Below are 10375 nucleotides of genomic sequence, written 5' to 3'. Positions count from 1 at the left end.
GATTAAATATCACCCTCTTGAATCACTTTTTGGACACAGCAAGGAAGACTCATCAAAACTGGTGCAAATGAAACGTGGACTAGTTGCCCACAAGCTTTACCTCTCATTTTCTGAGGCTCTTTGAAAAATTGAGTCAGTGGCCTGATTAGTTGCTGTTCACTTTTCCTTTGGAGCAGTTTTGAATCATCTCACCATTTGTCAGCAATCATCTGGAAGAAGTTGCATCTTCTCATCCTGGACACAAACTTGGCCTATTCACATAAACTCTCTTACATATTTAAGGAACATGAAATGGATTGGTGGATTGATTTTAAATAGCTATCAATATATATTTAATGGGAGCCATTTAAAAAGTACTACTTCTTGGAATATAGCCCCACTCATGTTAGCCAAGATCTCTCTTCATCTCTCCATTATGTTGTTGTTGGCGAAGGCTCTGTTTTACATATACTATGTGTTGGGATTTCTGAATTTGAAGTGGTTGTGATAACGGGTCTACAGTTTCATATATTCTCTTATCATAATTAACCCTTTCCAATCCACTTTGTATCCTGGTTTTCCTAGGGGGCTTACTCTTTTTCTGCCGTTATACAACGGCGCTATATGCTGGCTAAAGCCAGTACTGCATGAGGTGACACGTTGGATAGGCTCCGACAGCAGAGAGGCTGGCAATATACAGTAAGAGAGGCCCAACGGATGTCTTTCAACATTGGAGCTGTACAGCCTTAAATCATAATGTCTTCATAGGTCAGACAGTGGATTGGAAAGGGTTAATGGTTGTAAATTTCCATACGAACCGCTGCTTAATACCTCAATTCAACATATACTCAAAAATACACATAAATTGATTTATCTTTTTAGCATTGACATTGACTACTGCTAAGATTTGGAAGAACGTCAACGATATGTTTTACCATACTTCAACCATACTGCACGTTGAGGGTTAGTAAGGCAGGTTGGATTTTCGATTTGCTTTTTTGCCATTCTCTTCTTACTGTACTTTTTCTTCTATAATTTTAGTGATTAACACTTAAAGGAGTTGTCTAAGATCTCTTTTTTTTTAAATAAAACTAAGCTCCTTCGCTATTAACCAAGAAACACTCACATACACTCACCTCTCCCCGAATCCCTGCTGTGTCCGCTGCCGCCGCTTGGCCTACGCTCATTTTTTACTTACAAGCTGCAGTCTGCCTGTTCACGAGACTTCACAGGATGCTACATCCAATGACAGAGCTCAATCACTGAGCCCTGTCATTGGCTGCAGCAGCCTATGATGTCCCGTAAACAGGCTGGGGCAACCTGCAAACATGATGTCATGGGGGAGACCCAGAGTGGTGACACAGTGGGGGGGAAAGGGAAGTGAGTGTATGCCTATTTCTTGTTTTATGGCAGGGGGAGCTGTGTTTTTTTTTTGTTTTTTTTTTTTTTTTAAAGATCTCAAACAACCCCTTTAATTTAACTGTGATGTGTAGATGAAAAATAATTTTTAGATATGTATAGCTGCACACCAGGAAAGGTTAAAATTGCTCCGTGCTGTTGATGGATTTCTGCATTGCTTCTGTTACTTTCCAGAACTGCTTTCTTAGACATCCTTCATTGAGAAAACTTCAAGCTCTGAGTTTAGTGGGCATTCCCTGTGAAATATATACCTTTCCTTCCGTTCCTTTTTCTCCGTGTTCCATTCTGTGTCCTTCTGCTCTCACATTTTGACAAGTCTGTCTAAGATGTGATTCCTGTGAGCAAATGCACATCTGAAGTCTCTCTTGGGATAAAGATCATGCTCTGTGTGAATAGTACGGACCTGCATCAACCACTGATATAATTCCAGTGTCCACTAATTTGTTAGCTGCAAAGGCCGAGGGAGGGAATTAAAACATGACTGCAACATAAGACTACACAAAGAATGCAGTTTGTAACCACTGTATGTAGCAGCAACTTTATTAACCTAGATCGCATAGGTCTTGCATGGAAGCTGTATGCACCAAATGTGCCATTTTTTGCTTTATTTTTTTCCAATGGAGCTACAAAAATGATTGCAAAAGTGCTCAAAGTTTGGTTTTTAGATGCATTGAAACAAACAAAAAATTTTGCAAAGAAGCCGTTTCCAATTTGCATAGACTTTTTCCAATTTGCTCACACTTGCGGGTAGCAATTGAGGATTCTGCAAGCGGAAGAAAAATCACACATGCCCTATTTTACCACGGATTCCGTGCGTATGGGCTCCATTGCTATAAAGAAAGCAGGAATTTCTGGGCAGACAATGCAGGACAGAGTCTGGTGAGCAACACCCCCAATCAAACTGCTGTCTGCACCCCTCGCTTGTTCTTCTGGGTCCTTCCTCCCCAAGAATAAGTGTTTGGTTTTTTTTTAAGTAGTTTATACTACTTCCAAAATAAAGTAGTATAAAACCAGCCAAGCCAAGAGAACGGTATCCCGTTCTGAAGGCTCTCAGAGCATCTCACCATGACAGCACAAGATGTCCCCTGGGTGGTCAGCAGAGCGAAAGAAGGGTTTTCCAGGTTGGGCCGCTTTCTGATGTCATTTCCTGCTTGCGTTCCTTCTTCCGCATGGACGATACTCTGTCCTTAAATGTACATTTGCATGGAAAACCGCACACATACGTGACCATACACAATTCGCTTCCACAATAATACGCAAGTCTTCCACTGTAGACATCCGTTTGCAGAATCTGACCGGTTCGCATGAGCCCAGCCTAATTGTGAGTTCCCTCAATGCTTTTTATGTATCTATTCTGGTAGGCTGATGTCCTCATGTGGGTATCATTTAACCTTTACTTGGTTACTTGGTGTTTAATTTCTGTTATACTATCCATTACTTTGCAAAATTATTTCCCCAAAATTGCATTTGAGTAAATCTGTCGTGGCATTAACTATGTGCTTCCTCAATAAAATGATTAGAAATTACATAGTATGATCTGAAGCCCACTCAAGTACACAAATCTAATAACACAGTGTGTGGCTGAGGCTTCATAGCTTCCCTTTCACTAACACTGAGCATCTGCTATTTTACTGAAAGGATCAAACACAAGAAAAAAACGCTGTATGTGTTCTCAGCCTGAAGCTGGACACAAATATTACAATTCTGTTGGCAGGTCTGTCAGTAATCTCATGTGTATGGGATTTTAAACTGTCTGATCCTTTGTTTCCCTGGAAATAAGTGGCACCAGGCATATCTGTCAGCCGAGTGCAGAGAACAGGGAGGGTAGAGGATTTGCCTGACAATGACCTCATGTTTGCAGATAACATTATTCGCTCTCCGGCAAACTTGAGATGGATTGCAATTTTTTTTGGACAGCAGCAACTTCCTTTGTGATGTCCTTCCATGAACATCACTCTTATTCTTATTGGTGTTTTGCTAATTCTTGCAGAGATTCTTGCAGCTCGTAGAGTTTTCTGTAAACCCTTTGCTGTTACTCTTGGGTTCTTTCTCTCTTCCTTCAAGACTGCCTTCACTGTTGGAGTGAACTTAACAGGACACCTACTCCTAGGGAGAGTAGCAAAAGTCCTGCATTTTCACAATTTGCAGATCATTTGGTTTGATGTACACCCAGACCTCTAGTAATGCTTTTGTAGCCTTTTCCAGCTTCATGAATTCCTATAAGAAATCTTCAGGAGGTCTTCTGAAAGTTGTTTGCATCAAGGTATGATTCATGCTAAACAATCTTTCTTGAAAAGAACAGATTTGTCAGTAAGGCACTTTTCACATTACATCCTACCATCCAACATTGGTTCTATCTCAGCTTTCCTCCTATGTAGAAAAAAGCCTACAGCAGGAAGAAACCAAGACAGAACTGACGCTGGATAAAACCAGGATTTGTGTGTCTTTATTTAATGGGCAAAGCACCTATGAAATCCTCTCTCCAAAGTCATCTTCTTAATGCAAACACTTTTTGCCAATTAGCTCTTGGAGAAATCATTAATACTGAGGTTCACTTTAGTTTTCTTTTCTCCCTGCACTGTGGAACATTCAATGTGTTCAATAAAAGACATTAATAGTACAACTGTTTGTGTGCTATTAGCTTAGTTGGGTTCCATTCGGTGGTCAGCCAAAGATTGAAGTATCTTGATTCTACATTAACACCTAATAACATTTGGTCATATTGGAACTTGCAAGTTTCCGCAACCATGCCACGTCAGTTGCAAGAAATACAGCAGGTTCACTTTCATTAGGTTATGATTAGAGATGAGCGAGCACGCTCGGATAAGGCAGTTACTCGAGCGAGCATCGCTCTTCTCGAGTAACTGCATTCTCGTCCGAGCAGGCTCGGAGGGGAGCGGGGGGAGAGTGAGAGAGATCTTTCTCTCCCGCCTGCTACCCCCCGCCTCCCCTCGCTCACCCCCACCGCCCCCCCGAGCCTACTCGGACGAGAATGCTGTTACTCGAGAAGAGCAATGCTTGCTCGAGTAACTGCCTTATCCGAGCGTGCTCGCTCATCTCTAGTTATGATGTAGCATCACAATACTGTGATCTTTGGCTCAGTGATGTGTTGTGGCCAAAGTTGCTGTATAGTCCTAGTCTTAGATATCAATCAGACTACTTTTTATTAGTAATCTACAGAAATTCAGATCAACTGTATTTATCAATGACTAAGGCCATATTTACACGCCTGATAGCGAGTCCGGCCTGACCACGTGATATGTGGGAAATTGTTCATTTGCATGTACTACTCTCGTGCAAGACTCGCACAATAATAGGACATGCTGCGATTTCTTGGTCTTGTAGCACCACTACGAGGGAAATATCAGCCATGGGTTCTAATTTCGTGCATCTTTCAATGCACAAAATTAGCGCAAAGATATCGGCCATGTAAATACAGAATTTTGTCTTATAAAACATCTAAAAGTTCAACTCCAAGTGTAAATGGTTATACAGGTGCGCAATTTTAAAAACGGTCTTCAGATGTATTTTTCATTATTCTTCATTTCTGTTTTCTTTAGCTTCCCTCTTGATCTGATGGGATGTCATGGTGTGCCCTGCTATCAAGGTGCTTTATTTGCACTTTTCATTCATTTACAAGGGGGTTTGTTGTGTTAAGATAACATAACTTTATATACCACGCTATCACAATCAAGCTGAAAGTTTCTGTATCTACATATACAACCCACATCTGGAAATGCTGACTGAAACGGCACAGAAACTACATCCAGTATTATTAAAAGACGACTGCTTAAAATCAATACTTCCAGACAGCCTCCTCTGTGTTTTAGGCAGCCCCTCGTCTGAAAAACATCATTCTCAGAAGAGCACTGTCCTCTCCAACAAGAGCAGAAACATTTCCCTGCAACTAGAAAAATTGTAAAACCTGTTCACACATAAGGACCCCAGCCAAGGTAAATATTCCCAACTCACATCAGAATTACCGGATCCCAAGTACCTTCACCTGCATCTGCACACCAAATATGGTCAACTTGTACCCATTGCGGTCTCTACATAAGTGTGAGTGAAAAAGAGCAGAAAAGTAGAATGAGAATGAATGCTCATCATTACACAATAAAAGAAAAAAGGACGACTCTACCTGTGTCACAGTATTTTTGTAGGCCTGGCCACAACATCACAGAGATGAAAATATAGGGATTGTTGTTTGTATTGAAAAGAGCTTCTGAATGGATTTTGAACCTTCCTTCAGCTTTGCTTTCTGTTCTGGTAGCTGGTGGGTACCACCAGAGGTGGGTGGACAGGGGCTCCTCTCCTACCAGAGCGTAGGTTCAGAGATTACAATGTGGGCCTCAGCTGCTGGTCCATATCTAGAGAAATAGGCCTGATCGCAGCCATGTACCAAGGCTTTCTTACAGCAAACAGTAGACTGATGGGACGCCAACGTGCTGCAAACTTTTTAATAGAAGAGTGAGTTCTTATACTTTTCATTTAAACAGTCTACAATAATCATAATCTTCAATGGCTTTCGTTCTCGAAGGTCAATATTGTGGGCAGTTGGTTATTCAAATGCAAGATCGGTTCCTTTAAAGACTAGGAAGACAATATCTGATATGCACAACTTATCTCGATGGTACAGGATTGGGTCTTGACTGTGAATAACAAGCACAATTCGGCTTACAATGGTGGAAGGAGGATCACAGGTGGAAACAGCATGTAGGCCGCGCTGATGGCGAACCACAATTCAGTCCAGAACAGAATCTCTGCGTCTTCTCAGTGATGTAGTTGCTTGGGAACAACCACCGCCCTTGGTCCGTATCCAAGGGTATACCCCTTTCTGGATATTGTTTGGTAGAGGAATCCATAGACGAAGGGCGTTGGAACAAATTCCTGTCGCTACACTCTGTTGGCATCCTCTGATTTGACATCACACACTGACGTACCCGATGTGCCCACAATGATACTCCCATCCAATAGAGATAAACCAGCATCTTGACACCAGATACTGGAGCCCTACAAATGCTGACCACTGGAGATCAGGCACTATACACTGTTAACCATGTGACAACCAACATTGCTAAAAATATAAGTAATACTGCAACTAACAATGCAAGAAACATTTTGAGCCCTTCACTTCACTTCATGAACCCAACTTTCTATCTATCCCCCTTACATTATATTGGTATTGAGTACAAGCTCCTGCCAAGCTCAGAGCAGCAATGAATTTTGTCACATGAATTTATGCAAATAAGGGGGAGAAGAAACAATACCTCTATTTCCATATTAACCAGAGGAGCATGAATGGCCTTATAGAGGTCGATTTACACGGGATAAATGTCAGGCAAATGATGCCCGACACTCGTCCCTGTGATTCTTGACTCCTGTGCTCTTGCACGGGAGCTAGCAGAGCTGTCTCGCTCACGGAGCGGCCAGCAGGGGAGCGGGGCAGTGCAGGAGATTTCTCTCCTCTCACTCCCCCACCCATCTCCATTTAGATAATACAGCAGCCATTCTATATTGAACGGCCGCTGTTTAAACTGAACGACGAGTGATGAGCTCATCGTTTAGGCAGCATAAAGGATCAGCACTTACGGCTGCTGTGTTATCTCAATGGAGAGGGGCAGGGGAGCGAGAGGAGAGAAATCTTCTACACTGACCCGCCCCCCTGCTGGCCGCTCCATGAGCAAACAGCTCTGCTAGCTCCCGTGCAGGAGCACGGGAGTGAGGAAACAGAGGGACGAGTGTCGGGCATTGTTTGCCTGATATTTCTCCCGTGTAAATGGACCTTACGTCTCCTCACTCACCTTCTAGGTGCTCTCCCTAAGGAGAAAAGATAGCTTTCCCGACCCACATGGATTTATGGCATTTTACATCACTTTCTCACCCTCATCCCTGCTGATGCCTGTCCCCTGCTGGTCTTCATTTTCAACAATGACACATGTGGCCACTGCAGTTAATCCGAGGCCGAAGTGAACCAGTGGTTTCCTGCAGCCATCAGCTGTCCCTGGTGTCAGTGATCAAGCCCTGGATCATAAAGGGACCTAATTGGGTATTATGCCATATAAAATAAAACCATTATATGGCGATAATCACGCGGTCAAGTCAAGTAGTGGTTTATTGACACGACTACCACTAAAGCAGAGTTTTTTGCTGAAGTCACAGGAAATTGGTGACATTTTGCCACAAGTGCACTGTGTGAAACACCATGTGTTTTTTGTGTTTGGTATGGCCGCATCATTGGCCGAATTATTCGATTTCTTCGAGAATGATTTGCTATCTCTAGAAGGAGCTCTAGATAGTGTTTTCTTAGGGGTTTAGGTTTCAGATTGAATATTTTGGGGCTTGGTAGGACAAAATGTGCTTGGGCGTAATGGGTCTATAGTAGAGATGAGCGAGCGTACTCGGATAAGCACTACTCGCTCGAGTAATTGGCTTTATCCGAGTATCGCTGTGCTTGGGTCTAAAGATTCGGGTGCCGGCACGGAGCGGGGAGCTGCAGGGGAGAGCGGGGAGGAACGGAGGGGAGATCTTTCTCTCCCTCTCTCCCGCCTGCTCTCCCCTGCTCCCCGCTGCGACTCACCTGTCAGCCGCAGCAGCACCCGAATCTTTAGACCCGAGCACAGCGATACTCGGATAAAGCAAATTACTCGAGCGAGTAGTGCTTATCCGAGTACGCTCGCTCATCTCTAGTCTATAGTTATACCGGGGAAGGAGTGGTTAGATGTTACAAGCATTAGGTGGTTTCGTTATGTTGGAAGATTTTCTGTTTTGTTCAGTGTTGTCAATTTTGTTTCCCTTTATTTTCCAGTGTTGTCAATTTTCCCTTTTAAGTCAAAATTTTATATTATTAGTTTAAAAATCGACTCTGTTTCCTAGTAGTTTGCCTGTTTTCTTACCTATAATATCTTTTCCTGTATTTAATACTCTGGTGGTGAGCGATCTAAAGGACGGTGGTGAGTCTTACATTTTTTCCATAATTGGGTGATTCGGTCATTTAAAGATAAACTGAGAGATTCTCTTTTCTTACACAAAAGTTTAATCATGTTGGTACCCATAGTAATAAAAGAGTCCCATTCTCTAGAAAAATACGTGTCATTTGCAAATGATGTATTGCATCTTGAACTTAACACTCTTGGTCCAATACCTTCTTTTAAGTAAAAACTCAAATTAGGATGATGCTGCATTTCTTCTTTGAGAAGATGTTCAAGCCCTAAGAAGGATTTGAAGAGAATGCTTGAATCTGTCTGTCCTGCAGTAGTGTCATTTTTTTTCCATATTGATGTACTCAGGTCTGTACTCAGGTTGATGTACTTAGGCCTCCCTTGGTATACCTTTTGATGAGGTGATCTCTCTTGGTCAATCTATTTGTGCAGTACTTCATTCTCCCCAAGAATGAAGGATAGGTCCTCAGGGGTGCTCAATGCCACAGGGGGTCACTATAGATGCTATTCAGATACCAATACTGGATTTGTGGAAAATCATATAGAAGTGGAAAAAAGAGGGCGAGTGTACAAGACAGTAGGCCAATAGGAGTTGTTGTGCTTGTGTGTTGGAATAGGGTAGAGGTGAGCGGACAAAAAGTTGGGGATATGAAGTAGAACAGGTGCTGCCGGCCCAGTACACTGGGGCACCAAAGGAGAAGAGAAGAAAAGGCTAGGGTTCAGGCGCAACCTATGATCGGTGTAGTCTTATAAAACTTATAAGTTATACATTCTGTAGAGTCCAAGTTAACGTATGTAGAGCCAAATAACGATTTAGTAGAGTTAAGCCGGTGGTGTAGAATCCAAGCAACGTTTTATTTCGTAAAGTCAAGCCAGCAATGCAACGCATTTCGCGGTACGCAGGCCTCTTCCTACGACAGCTGGGTAATTACTGTTAATAGCAAATTACAAGTACATAAGAAAGATAGAAAGAATAAAATAACAGGTTGACAGGGAAATAGTTTTTAAAAAAAGGTAAAAAAAGAGGTGAAAATCAATTAAGATTAAAGTAAAGAGTCGGGTAATAATAAAATAAAAAAGAGAACAGAAGGCGTTTTATATAACATAAATTAAGTAAACACTTTAAATAAGTACAAATAATGTAAAAATTAGACAAACATATGGTGACAGATGAAACTTCAAACGGGAGTTTTCTTATTTTTTGACAGAACATGCTTCTAAGAGTATATTGTAGGTAGATTATATTTATATATAGAGACAGTCCTGACTACATTCCAACAATACATGCTGATATACGGAAATGTAAAAGGACCTTCCAACAGAATAAATAGGCAACTAATTCTTGTGCATTGTATGTACAAATATAGGTGAGACAATACTGCATAGCTTTTATTGGGGTGGGGGTTTATAATTGTAGATTGGGGTAGTCACAACGATGACCAAATTACCAGAGCCACCAGGATACCCAGAAATCAACTACTCCGATATACAGAGAAGGAAGGAAACGATGCGTGCCTGTGGACATGAAGCCGAAGGAAAACTGCAAAGAAACTCCATCATGCCCTACACAAGGATGACCATCTGAAAACCATATTCGCAGACTCTCCCCTTCTGTGTTACAGGCAACCTCCATATTTGAGGCACTTTATAATCAGGAGTGCATTGTTCTCTGACACACAAAAAGGAGCTTATCTCTGCAAGGTAAGGAGCTGCAAGACCTGCTCACATGTATGGACCGTGGATAGGATACGGATCCCCAACACACAGCAGGACTATAAGATCCCAGGGACATTCACATATTCCACGTCCGATGTTGTGTACCTGATCCTGTGCAGTAAGTGTCCTGTTGGGGGGCGTTAATGTTGGAGAAACAAGACAAAAACTAAAAGCCAGAATGAGATCGCATCGCCACACGATTAAAGAGAGAAAGATCGACTTACCTGTGACGGAGCATTTTTCTAGTCACAGACACAACATAGAATGTATGAAAGTTACTATACTAAAAGGCAACTTCAAATCTCAGCTTCACAGAAGAATTT

Source organism: Eleutherodactylus coqui, chromosome 10 (assembly GCF_035609145.1).
Source record: "Eleutherodactylus coqui strain aEleCoq1 chromosome 10, aEleCoq1.hap1, whole genome shotgun sequence".
NCBI classification, from domain to species: Eukaryota; Metazoa; Chordata; class Amphibia; order Anura; family Eleutherodactylidae; genus Eleutherodactylus; species Eleutherodactylus coqui.
This window is presented reverse-complemented; position numbering follows the sequence as displayed.